Genomic DNA, 13,696 nt, shown 5'->3' on the forward strand with positions numbered 1-13,696 from the left:
TCGCTCTCATGCTCTCTCTTGCTCACTCTCTCGTTCTCTCTTGCTTGCTAGCTCTCACGCTCTCCCTCGTTCTCACTCATTCTCTTGCTCTCACTCACTTTCACTCACAAGCTCTCGCTCTCTTGCTATCACTCTTGCACTCTCATTCTCTTGCTCTCTGACTCTCTCTCCACAGTTCACTCATTCCCGCTCAGGCTCTCATGCTCGCTCTCTCCCTCATGCTCATTCTCTCACGCTCTCTCGCCTTCTTTCTCGCTCGCTCTCAAGCTCTCTCGCATACTCTCTCTCACTCTTGCCTGCTCTCAGTCTTGCTCTCTCACTCTTGCTCTCCCTCTCTTTCTCGCTCTCTTGCACTCACTCTCTCACTCCCTCCCTCTTGTGCTGCTGCTCTCTCTCGCTTGCTTTCTCACTCGTGCTCTCATTCTCGTTCTCTCATTCTTTTGTTCTCTCGTTCTCTTGCTCTCAATCTTTCCCGCTTGCTCTCTCTCTCTCTAGTGCTCTCTCTCAATCTCATGCTTGATCTGTCACTCTCATTCATTCTCACGCTCGTTCTCTTGCTTGCTCTCTTGCTATCTCTCTCATGTGCTCTCTCTCGCCCGGTCTATTTCTCTCGCTCTATCACACACTCGCTCTCACACACACACACACTCGCTCTCACTCACACACTATCGCTGTCTTGCTTGCTCTCTCATTCTCTTGCTTGCTGTCTCGCTATCTCTCTTGTGTGCTCGCTTTCTCTCTTGCTCTCTTGCTTTTGCTCACTCTCTTTTGCTCTCTTGGTCGCTCGCTATCGCTCTCTCATGCTCGGTCACTCACACTCACTCTCGAGCTCATGCTCACTCTCACTTGTGCTTGCTCTCTTGCTCTCATTCATGCTTGCTCTATCGCTCTCTCCCTTGCTTCCTCTCTCGCTATCTTTTGTGTGCTCTCTTGCTCTCGCTCACTCGCTTGCGCTCTCTCACTCTCTTGCTCTATCTCTCTCTCACTTTCTTGCTCTCTCTTGCTCTCTCTCTCTCGCTTTCTTGCTATCTCTGGCTCCCTTACTCTGTGGCTCTGACTCTCTCACTCTCTGGCTCTCTGTCTCTTGCTCGCTCAGGCTCTAATGCTCGCTCTCTCTCAAGCTCTCTTGCATACTCTCAAGCTATCTCACGTACTCACTCGCTCTCTCGTGCTTGCTCTCTCTCACTTGCTCTGTCTCTCTCAAGCTCTCTTGTGTACTCTCAAGCTCTCTCGTGTACTCTCTCTCGCCTGCCCTCTTGCTCTCTCTCTTGCTCTCACTGCCTCCCTCTTGTGCTGCTCTCGCTTGCTTTCTCTCACTCTTGTGCTCTCATTCTCAGTCTCTCGTTCTCTCGCTTGCTCTCTCAATCTTTCCCACTCTCTCTCGCTCTCTTGCACTCTAGCTCTCACTCGTTCTCTCGCTCTTGCACTCACTCTAGCTCACTTGTTCTCTCGCTCTCTCTCGTTCTCACGCGTTCTCTCTCGCTCTCTCACTTTTGCTCTGTCGCTCTCTTCCTCTCGTTCTCTCTATCTCGCCCTCTCGCTTGATCTCTCTTGCTCTCTCATGCGCTCTCTCTCGTTCTCAAGCTTGCCCTCTCACTCCCTCGCTTTCACTCACTCGTTCTCAGTCTCTTGCTCTCTCTAGCTCTCTTGCTTCCTCTCGCTCTTTTGCTCACTCTTGCTCTCTCACTCTCTTGCCATCTTGCTCTCACGCTCTTTATTGCTAGCTTGTTCTCACTCCTCTTGCTCTCTCTTTCTCTCTCTCACGCTTGCTCTCTTGCGCCGTCGCTCTTGTTCTCACGCTGTGTCTCGCTCTCTTGCTCCCTCTCATTATCACACACTCTCTCACTCATGCTCTCTCTTGCTCGCTCACTCTCTCGCATGATTGCTCTCTCTTGCTCTCTTATTCTGTCGCTCTTGCTCTCTCCCATGCTCTCGCTCTGTCAATCTCTCTCGCTCTTGCTCTCTTTCTCGCTGTCTCGTGATCTCACTCTTGTGCTCTCTGTTGCTCTTGATCTCACTCGCACTCTCGCTTTCATGCGCTCTCACTCACTCTCTTGCTCTCACACTTACTCTCTTGCTTGCTCCCTCACTTGTGTCCTCGCTCGATCTGTTGTGCTCTCTCGCGGTCTCCCATGCTCTCTCACTCATGCTCTCTTGCTCTCTCTCTTGCTCACTCAGGCTCTCTCCTGTTCCCTCACTCTCCCACTCTCACTCCCACTCCCACTCCCACTCCCACTCCCTCTCACTCACTCGTTTGCTCTCTCGCTCAGGCTCTCTCCTACTCGCTCGCTCTCTTGCTCTCTTTCTCTCATGGTCTCTCATGCTCCACTCGCTCTCACTCACTTTCACACTCTCGCTTTCTTGCTATCACTCCCTTGCTCTCACGCTCTCTCTCTCATGCTCGCTCAGGCTCTCTCCTGCTCTCATGCCCACTCACTCGCTTATGCTCCACTCGCTCTCATGCTCCACTCGCTCTCATGCTCCACTCGCTCGCTCTCTCTCACTTTCTCTCTTGCTCTCACTCGCTCACTCACCCCTGCTCTCACTCTCTCACTCATTTGGTCTTGCACTCTCGCTCGCTCGCTCGCGCTTGCTTCCACTATTGCTCTCGCTCACCCTCTAACGCTCTCTCTGACAAAATAGCCCGTTGAATAGCACGTGATTTCCTTTGTGCCTTTGACAGAGATTCAAACTGCAGTGCTGAAGAGAAAAATGTTATTCATCCGGCGCCGTTCCCTCCTTTTTCATAAGTGAACAATGGAGGCATTTTGAATAAATCAACATGCATCTTAACCCTGTCACGTATTCACTGCAGAACAAATCTAATTCTACATTTCCAGTTGGCTTTGCGCAGTTCAAATATCTTTACATTTTATGAAATGGGCCACTTTGCCCCTATGCACCAACATTTTGAACTCATAAGCAATGGCCTAAATTGCATTGAATATTAGTAGGGGAATAGGTTATTGGGTCCAAGAATGTTAGTAGAATTAGTATGTTATTTTGCTTTCATTGCATTTAGTCCATTGCTGTGGTGCGGTCCAAATGATAAAACCTGTTGTGCAGGGTCAAATTCAAATTGGCTGGCTTTTTCTTTTTGTGTAATCATACTGACATCTATTAACAGCTTGAGACTCACACCCTTGGCCCTAGTTAAAATTCAGAGCTTTGCTAAACTCTGGATGATGAAATGCAGAACTACCTTGTTGAAATTCGAAATAGGGAAAAGTATTTCCCTATACTTCTCTACACTCCATCGTTCATTCATGAAAAAGGAGGAAATAGCGCCTGATGAATGTAACATTTTTTCTGTTCAGCGCTGCAGTTTGAATCTCCGTCAAAAGGCACAAAGGAAATCACGTGCTATTTAATGGGGTGATTTGTAAAGGGGAGGTTCTCTTTGAATGACATGAGTTTGCATCAAGCCTTTTTCTCAGAGAGGGCTGGGTCATTCACTCACTCACTGGTGAAGATAGCAGGAGGACTGTCAGAGAGTCTCTCTTGTGCTCTCATGCTCACGCTCTCTCTTGCTCTCACTCACTCTAAAGCACTCTTGCTCACTTCTCACTCACTCCCTCCCTCACACTCTCTCGTGATCACCCTTATTCTCGCTCGCTCTTATACTCTCACTCGCCTGCTCTCACTCTCGCTTACTCTCGCTTGCTCTCGATCGTTCACTCACTCCCTCCCTCTTGTGCTCCAGCTCACACTCACTCTCGTGCTTGCTCTCTCTCGCTTGCTTTCTCTTGCTCTATTGGGCTCTTGCTCTCTCGCTCGCTCTCTCTCTCTTGCTCCTTCACGCTTGCTCTCGCTCACTCTCTTTTGCTCTCGCTCGCTCATGCTCTCTCCCCCTCTCGCCCGCTCTCTCCCCTTGCTCTCACACTTGCACTCTCTCGCTAACACTTGCTCTCTCTCGTTCTCTTGCACTCTCTCGCTCTCCCCTGCTCTCTTGCTCGCTCTCTCTCATGCTTGCTCTCTTGCACTCACTCTCGTTCTCTCATTCTCTCTCACTCGCTCTGTCTCTCGTTCTTGCTCTCTCGTGATCTCACTCTTGTGCTCCCTCTCCCTCTCTGGCTTGCTCTCAAAAGCTCTGTCGCTCTTGGTCTTGCTCGCACTCACTCTCTCTTGATTTATCTCGCTCGCTCTCACTCACACTCTTGCTTGCTCTCACTCACGCTCTCTCACGCTTGCGCTCTCGCTCTTGTTCTGTCTCGCTCTCTTGCTCTCTCATTCTCACACTCTCTTGTTCCCATGCTCTCATGCTCACACTCTTGCATGCTTGCTCTCTCGTTCTCGCTCTCTTGCTTGATCTCTCTCGCGCTCTCCCTCTCGTTCTCGCTCGCTTTCACTCACGTGCTTTCACTCTCGCAAGCTCGCTTTCTTGCCATCACTCTCTTGCTCTCTCGCTCTTGCTCTCACTCTCGTTCTCGCTCCCTCTCGCTCTCTCGCTCTCGTTCTTTTGCTCTCTCGTGCTCTGTCTTGCTATCTCTCTAGCTCACTCATGCTCGCTCAGGCTCTCTAATGCTTGTTCGCTCTCTCTCAAGCTCTCTCGCATACTCTCAAGCTCTCTCACGTACTCTTTCTCGCATACTCTCTCTTGCTCGCTCCCTCCCTCTTATGCTCCTGCTCTCGCTCGCTCACTCTCACACTCGTGCTTGCTCTGTCTTGCTTGCTCCATCTTTCAAGCGCTCTCGTGTACTCACTCTCGCCTGCTCTCTCTTGCTCGCTTCCTTGCTCTCTCTCGCTCACTCCCTCCCTCTTGTGTTCCTGCTCGCTCGTGCTCTCATCCTCACTTTCTCGCTTTCTCGCTCTCTCAATCGCGCCCTGCCTCTTGTTCTCTCTCGCGCTCTGCCTCTTGTTCTCTCTCGCGCTCTCGCTCGCATGCTTGCTCTTGCTCTATTATTCTCGCGCTCTCCCTCTCTCCCTCTTTCACCCTCTTGCTTGCTCTCTCTAGCGCACTCTCACTCACTCTCACACTCTCTTGCTTGCTCTATTGCTATCTCATGTGCTCACACTCTCGCTCTCACACTCTCGCTCTCACACTCTCGCTCTCACACTCTCGCTCTCACACTCTCGCTCTCACACTCTCGCTCTCACACTCTCGCTCTCACACTCTCGCTCTCACACTCTCGCTTGCTCTCTCACTATCTTTCTCTCGTGTGCTCTCTTGCTCTCTTGCTTTTGCTCTTGCTCACACACTCTCTTGCTCACACTCTCTTGCTCACACACTCTTGCTCTCACTCTCTTGCTCTCACACTCTCTTGCTCTCACACTCTCTTGCTCTCACACTCTCTTGCTCTCACACTCTCTTGCTCTCACACTCTCTTGCTCTCACACTCTCTTGCACTCTTGCTCTCACTCTCACTCACTCTTGCTCTCACTCTCATTCATTCTCTCGCTCTCGTTCTCTTGCTTGCTCTCTCGCTATCTCTCATGTGCTCTCTCTCGCCCAGTCTATTTCTCTCGCTCTATCACACACTCTCTCTCACACACACACACTCGCTCGCTCTCTTGCTTGCTCTCTCATTCTCTTGCTTGCTCTCTCATTCTCTTGCTTGCTGTCTTGCTATTTCTCTTGTGTGCTCGCTTTCTCTCTTGCTCTCTTTCGCTCTCATGCTCACTCTCGCTCTCTCTCTCTTGCACTCGCTCACTCTCATGCTCGGTCACTCACACTCACTCTCGGGCTCATGCTCGCTCTCTGACTTGCGCTTGCTCTCTTGCCATCTCGCTCTCATTCGTGCTTGCTCCATCGCTCTCTCTCGCTCTCTTGCTTGCTCTCTCGCTATCTTTTGTGTGCTCTCTTGCTCTCGTTCTCTCGATCCCTCGCTCGCTCGCTCTCACTCACTCTTGTTCTCTTGCTCTGCCTCGCTCTCATTCTCACTCACTCTTGCTCCCATGCTCTCTCTTGCTCTCTCTCTCTCGCTTGCTATCTATCTCACGTTCTCTCACTCACTCTTGCTCTCTCACTTTCTTGCCATCTCACTCTGGTGCTCGCTCTCTTGCTCGCTCTCTCTCAAACTCTCTCGTGTACTCTCACCTGCTCTCTCTCTCGTGCTTGCTCTCTTGCTCGCTCTCTCTCGCTTGCTCTGTCTCTCTCGCTTGCTCTGTCTCTCTCGCATACTCTCTCTCGCCTGCTCTCTTGCTCACTCTTGCTCACTCTTGCTCTCCCTCTCTTGCTCTCTCCCCCTCGCCTCTTGTGCTGCTGCTCTCTCTCGTTCCCCCTCTGCCTCGCTCTTGCACTCTCCCGCTCTCCCTCTCGCTCTCTTGCACTCTCTCCCGCTCTCGCTCTCTTGCACTCTCTCCCGCTCTCTCTCGCTCTTGCACTCTCCCGCTCTCCCTCGCTCTTGCACTCTCCCGCTCTCCCTCGTTCTCTCGCTCACACACTCTCCCGCTCTCCCTCGCTCGTTCTCTCGCTCGCTTGCACTCTCGCTTGCACTCTCCCGCTCTCGCTCGTTCTCTCGCTCACTTGCACTCGCTTGCACGCACTCTCGCACTCTCTCGCTTACTCGTTCTCCATTCTCTCGCGTTCTCCCTCGCTCTCTTGCTCTCTTGTTCTCTCTTTATCGCCCTCTTGCTTGATCTCTCTTGCTCTCTCGTGCTTTCTCTCGTTCTTTCACGCTTGCTCCCTCACTCTCGCTCCCGCTCTCTCGCTCCCACTCACTCTCTCTCTCGCTCCCACTCACTCCCGCTCTCTCGCTCCCACTCACTCTCTCTCTCTCGCTCCCACTCACTCTCTCTCTCTCGCTCCCACTCACTCTCTCTCTCTCGCTCCCACTCACTCTCTCTCTCGCTCCCACTCACTCTCTCTCTCTCTCTCTCGCTCCCACTCACTCTCTCTCTCTCTCTCTCGCTCCCACTCACTCTCTCTCTCTCTCTCTCTCGCTCCCACTCACTCTCTCTCTCTCCCACTCACTCTCTCTCTCCCACTCACTCACTCTCTCTCCCACTCACTCACTCTCTCTCTCTCTCGCTCCCACTCACTCTCGCTCTCTTTCTAGCTCTCTAGCTTCCTCTTGCTATCTCGCTCACGCTCTTTCTAGCTCTCTAGCTTCCTCTTGCTATCTCGCTCACGCTCTTTCTTGCTCGCTTGGTCTCACTCTTGCTCTCTCTCTCTCATGCTTGCTCTCTTGTGCTGTCGCTCTTGTTCTCTTGATGTGTCTCTCTCATGCTCTTATTCTCGCTCTCTCGCTCTTGCTCTCTCCCCCTCGCTGTCTCGTGATCTCGCTCTTGTTCTCTCTCCCTTGCTGTCTCGTGATCTCACTCTTGTGCTCTCTAGCTCTCAGTTGCTCTCGATCTCACACGCTAACTCGCTCAGGCCCTCTCCTGCTCGCTCGCTCTCATGCCCACTCACGCTCTCTCATTCTCTTGCTCCGCGCTCTCTCTCTCGCTCCCCCATGCCCCACTCGCTCCCCCATGCCCCACTCGCTCCCCCATGCCCCACTCGCTCCCCCACGCCCCACTCGCTCCCTCACTTTCATGCTCTCTCTCTCGCTTTCTAGCGCTCACTCTTGCTCTCGCTCTCTCACTCATTTGCTCTTGCTCTCTGGCACTCTTGCTCGCTGTCTCACTCTTGCTTGCTCGCTCTCGCTCGATCACCCTCTAACGCTCTCTCTGACAAAACAGCCTGTTGAATAGCATGTGATTTCCTTTGTGCCTTTGACAGATATTCTAACTGCAGCGCTGAAGAGAAAAATGTTATTCATCCGGCGCCGTTTCCTCCTTTTTCATAAGTGAACAATGGAGGCAGTTTGAATAAACCAACTTGCATCTTAACCCTGTCACGTATTCACTGCAGAACAAATCTAATTCTATATTTCCAGTTGGCTTTGCGCAGTTCAAATATCTTTACATTTTATGAAATGGGCCACTTTGCCCCTATGCACCAACATTTTGCACTCATAAGCAATGGCCTAAATTGCATTGAATATTAGTAGGGAATAGGTTATTTGGTCCGGGAATGTTAGTAGAATTAGTATGTTATTTTGCTTTCATAGCATTTAGTCCATTGCTGTGGTGCGGTCCAAATAATAAAACCTGTTGTGCAGGGTCAAATTCAAATTGACTGGCTTTTGCTTTTTGCGTAATAATACTGACATCTATTAACAGCTTGAGGCTCACACATGAGTCTCACACCCTTGGCCCTAGTTAAAATTCAGACCTTTGCTAAACTCTAGATGATGAAATGCAGGACTACCTTGTTGAAATTCGAAATAGGGAAACTTATTTCCCTATACTTCTCTACACTCCATTGTTCATTCATGAAAAAGGAGGAAACCGCGCCTGATAAATGTAAAATTTTTCTCTTCAGCGCTGCAGTTTGAATCTCCGTCAAAAGGCACAAAGGAAATCACGTGCTATTTAATGGGGTGATTTGTAAAAGGGGAGGTTCTCTTTGAATGACATGAGATTGCATCAAGCCTTTTTCTCAGAGAGGGCTGGGTCATTCACTCACTCACTCACACTGGTGAAGGTAGCAGAAGGACTGGCAGAGAGTCTCTCTTGTGCTCTCTCATGCTTGCACTCTCTCTTGCTCTCACTCCCTCTAAAGCACTCTTGCTCATTTCTCCCTCACACTCTCGTGATCTCTTATTCTCGCTCGCTCTCTCGCATACTCTCACTCTTGCCTGCTCTATCGTTCACTCGCTCCCTCTTGTGCTCCAGCTCACTCTCGTGCTTGCTTTCTCTCGCTCTCTTGTTCTTGCTGTCACTCACTCACTCACTCACTCTCTCGCGCTGGTGCTCCTGCGCTCTCATTCACACTCTCTCGTGCTTGCTTTCTCTTGCTCTGTTGGACTCTCACACTCACTCACTCTCGCTTGCTTGCTTTCTCTTGCTCTGTTGGGCTCTCACACTCTCTCTCGCTCGCTCTCATTCTCTTTCTCAATCTCAATCTCTCGCTCGCTCTCTTGCTATCACTTTTTTGCTCTTTCTCTCTCTATCTTGCTCACAGTTAGGAGACTTAACTTAAAAGCTCACTTCTTAAATGAGTCCATGTAAAATATAGATTGTGAATTACTTGAGAAAATATATATATTTCTATCACACAACCTCTAAGCGTTTCTCATGTATATTACACGCTCCTCAATTACTGTATAATTAATAAATCTGTTGCCGATAGGAACAAAGGAAATCATATTCTATTTGTTAAGATCGCAGGCTCCTAAATCAAAGGATTTTGAGAGAAACATTCAAGGTTCCCTCATCAGACAATGCGCAGGCCAGCCAGCAACAAATGTGTAACTGAAGCTTATTTAATGTGTGCAAGCTCTCTAATTAAATGCATTTTATCCATGTTCAAGTTGTTGCATTATACTGTACTCCTTTACAGTGGCTTATGTTTTGTCATATTCTGAATTTTAACATTTTATAAAGCCACAAAAGATAAAAACCAATTGGATCAGCATTCTTATTAGGTGTCTAGTTATTGTTGGATCTCAGTCTATGAGCTAATGGGTGGTAAGCTTATTTTACTGCTTTCACATTACCACAGGTGGTAAAACATAAGAGACAGTTTTTTTATAGGAGTTGATTTTTCAGAAGTGGTATGTGTGCGTGTGAGTACAGCTATTTGGTTGTAAAAATATCAATGTGTTTTGAAACAGTCAAAAAGGCATAATGTGGCATCGTACATTAGATTTCAAAGGAGGGCATAAGCTGATTATTCAGAGTGTACTAAGTTCAGAGTGTACTAAGTACTAAGTCTAGTACTTGTTTACCATTAGTGACCTTGGTAAAATAATTATTGGGCAGCATTTTGAAGTTAGTCTCACTGCTAAAAATATACCCAATACATTTACCACAATATATTTCCAGGAGCTGACAAAAATACCACTATACAAAGATACCATGAGAGGCTATAATCTAAAGCCCAAAATGATGTTCATCAAGCGCCCGTTGAGTGCACAACGAGTGCTGTTTGGTTGGAATTTTGCTACTTTGTTTTTGTGTATTTCAGTGCAGACCGCTTCTAGTGTGACACCAATTCTCTACAAAACACCCTCGCTGGTGTAGAGTGCACATGAAGTGCATGACGAGTGTTTACAGTGCGGAAGATGGGCATGGACCGAAGGTGACTCAGACTGTATAAGGACAGCAGAGCTTCAGTGAGTTTTGCCACCAGGTGTGTTGCATCATGTATGCATTTAGAAGCCTCTAACGGTTGAATGATAAACCACTAAATGAACATATATTTAAGATGGCTTGTGCCCTTCCTGGCCCGGTGTTTGAGGGAGAGCAGAAGTGACCTAGGTATCAACATCCTGCCACTGGGGATTTCAAAGCTGGGCAGGTGTCTAAAAATTAAAAGATGGAAAAAGAAATCCTGTATTTGTTTAATACTGTGGAAAGGATAGGTCCATCGATTCCAACCCATGTGCTGAAGTACAGGTTGCATAGGGCTTGAAGGGCAAGGAGGTGTTTCAAATGATACCTGTGACAACACTCTTCCAATTCCTTCAGAAGATAACACTGACAACAATGATACCTCTGTTCTCTTGTATATCTGCTCCTCATCCTGGTCAGTTTAGGAGGCACTTAAGCAAAGAGGTATGGAAATGGATGGCAGTGCTGAAAAAGCTGTGGTGGTGCTGAATGATGTGCTTTAGTTGTATATTATGCTGCTCAATTCAAACCCAAAATAATCGGTTAACGCAGTAAATGAGTTGGATTTGAAAACTAATACACCTACACCCCCCACCTCTGCGACTTGCTTCAAGCCATTGCTTTACTGCTGAATTCACCATGTTTGTCTCAACCCATACAAACTGAGCATCCGGGTTGTGTAAGTAATTCCTGTGATTCACTGTACATAATACATGTGCCTGAATCGCTGCAGGTTTTGGCTCCGGTGGAGGATGCTGGGAATCCTCCTGTAGCCTCGAAAGCAGTTAACATTGCTGAGCCTCTGGGAAAGAAGTTGGTCCAGAAGAGTTTGAATGAACATTTTTAGACTGTGTCAAGGGAAAATCTTCCAAGTGCAACTAGGAAATCCTTAGGAAATATTTGAGATATCTCTTACAATTATTTTACTTTTATGGTTTGGCTCAACATGGTCAACCTTTCAATATTCTATTCAACATAAAATGACACAAATGCATAAACAATTACCCTGAATACATAAAGCATTCCATAAATATTTCTCTAAATTCTAAAAACAAAGTCATTGAGTTTCACTATTTCTACATGTGCATGTGAAACGCTGCCCTAAATACCTTAAAGTGATATCACCATTTTGATATATTCTGTGATGTACCCCTGCCTTCACACGGTTTGAAGGAGTTGGCCATGGAATCCTCCCCGTTCTACCACCTGGTGTTCAGCATCATGGTGTGAGTGCTGTCAACAGACACCCTGTGGCACCCATACCATCAGACCAATGGGCAGGCAGGGGACTCTGTCACACCTCATCTATTGAATTCGCACCCCCAGCTCTACCTTCACCGGCTGCCTTAAGCAGAAAGTGGCTGCATTTCAGACTGGAGAAGAGGGCAGGATTTCAAGATGCTTCTGATAAACAGTTATAATGTGTATAACTGTACAAGATGTTTTTGAAAGAATAATTGTTTACAGATATGGGAGTGAATGGCAGAGCCAAGAATCCCCACCAGCAAGTAGAAATCAGTCATGTCACTCGCCTCTTAAAAACTGCATCTGTTTCAGGTTCAATTCTCTCACACACATGTGATTCTTGTTCCTGATTCTTTAATGTGCCTGGGCCAGAGTATACAATAGGTAGTGGAAGCAAGCCTGCTGCTACACAAATAATGAATGCGGATTTGATTGACATGTTAGCTTGGATAACCAATATTGGCTGGATTATCTTCTTGTCAGTGCTATCTGTGGCGCCAGCCATGCTAGTCTGTGAAGCCATTGACATTCAAAGCTGCCCCATCTACAATGAAATGAAAACATTTTCAGTGCTGCTGGTGCAACATTTTTGTATGTCTCTCTCAGGAGACGTAGGGCTGAATGTAGGCACTCAGGTGAATTCATCCCAGACTAGAGAGTATGTTCATTAAGCATATATCACATGAACCTTGGTACTGAAGTTGGAGGTACACTGGGGCCAAGAGTGTACGCGCCACTTCTGTGAAGTGTACCCTGGAGGCGATACAAAAAGGATTTCCTAGAACTCTTTTCAATTCCCTGCAGGTCCCGAGTAATTAGCCTACATTTTCCCCAGATTAAAGCATCATCAACACAGGGAAGAGAATTTGCAAACCACATCTTAGATAATGCATTACAATAGCAGCAATAAAGCCTGAAGAGAAACTAAAAACTTAGACAAGATTCAAATGAGGAAAACTTCCCAAGTCTGATCTTGGGAAGTTCCCTCTGATCTTCAGCACAAGGACCCTGCCCACACAGCCACACACCTGCACTGCCTCCTGGCAACCCTTGCACTTGTATCTGTAACCCTGCAGTCCCCTTACCTGCACTTATCAGTCACCCCTTGTCTGTGGCCTTAACCTTGTACTTGCCACCTCGCTGGCTGCACTAGCAGTTTTTATTTTATCCCTCGCTCAGCACTTTCCACTCCCTTTCCCCCTGCACTTGCGCTTTCTCAATGTTACTGGGCCTAGTAAGATTGTTGTTTTGTCCTCGTATCGCGCTTATACTCATCAAGAATCTGTAGGGGCCTAAAGGCATACCCTCTCGCCACTTCAAACCAGTGCAGTCTAAAACACTTAGTCTCATTTCACACAAGAAATCTCAGATCACAAAACATCTCCCAGCATGCAACATTCTCAACCCTAAAACCTGGGCCAGAATTCACAAAAATAAAATGCGTGCCCTAGCCCACACTTACTCATTTTGAAAATCAAGTCTGGGTTTGGTTTATCAAAAAAAAAATGTATTGGAAGTAATGAGCAGGTGGGGAAAATTGACAGGGCCACGAGGAGCAGATAAGAACCATAACAAACACATTCATAGTGTTCTATTTCAGACTTTACAAAACCCCAAGTCAGACCCCAATATAGAACAGTCTGCTGGTATCAGGCCCAGGGCCATTCACACTGCATGAGCAGCTTACCACAAAACTAACGAACAACACAGAAAGGAACTCTAACCAATTTTTTTACTCACCCGCAGTAAAAACAGAGTTTTCAGGTGACAAAGATTTTCAGACAAGTAGGATCTAAAAAAATTAAAACGTCCCATAAAGCTGGCCAGGAACTCCAGCAAACCTGGTCAGGTGACAGGCCAGGAACAACAGCAAGTACAAGGGACAGCACCATGATACGGCCACTCGGCCTGCAGGTTGTCGGCTTGGAGGGAGTCAAAGCAGAAGAAAGGAGAATGAAAAGGACCATCAGTTTTCAGAAAGGTGTGGGGAGGAAGTGAGACTTGCACACAACAGCTCAATATTTTACAGCTACACCTCATAACGGTATACGGTATATGGATGTGTTTTGCTTTTATCATGGCCACACAAGGAGAACCAATGCTTACGCCTCCCAGCCCCTAGCAAAATAAGTTATTGGACTCAGACACATAACTACACATCACACATTAGCTATATTAGGTATATAAATGGCTCATTATATGCCCTTTATTAAACAACATATATAGAAAGAATAAGCACACAATTAGTTATACAAAACATAGAAAAGTTATTTCGCCGTTAAGAAAGATTGTTGCAGAAGACGCCTTTATCTCGGCCACAACAACACTGCTTAGTCCCAGAGCAGGTAGG

Source organism: Ambystoma mexicanum, chromosome 5q, assembly GCF_040938575.1.
Source record: "Ambystoma mexicanum isolate Mex_15411 chromosome 5q, UKY_AmexF1_1, whole genome shotgun sequence".
Taxonomy (NCBI): Eukaryota; Metazoa; Chordata; class Amphibia; order Caudata; family Ambystomatidae; genus Ambystoma; species Ambystoma mexicanum.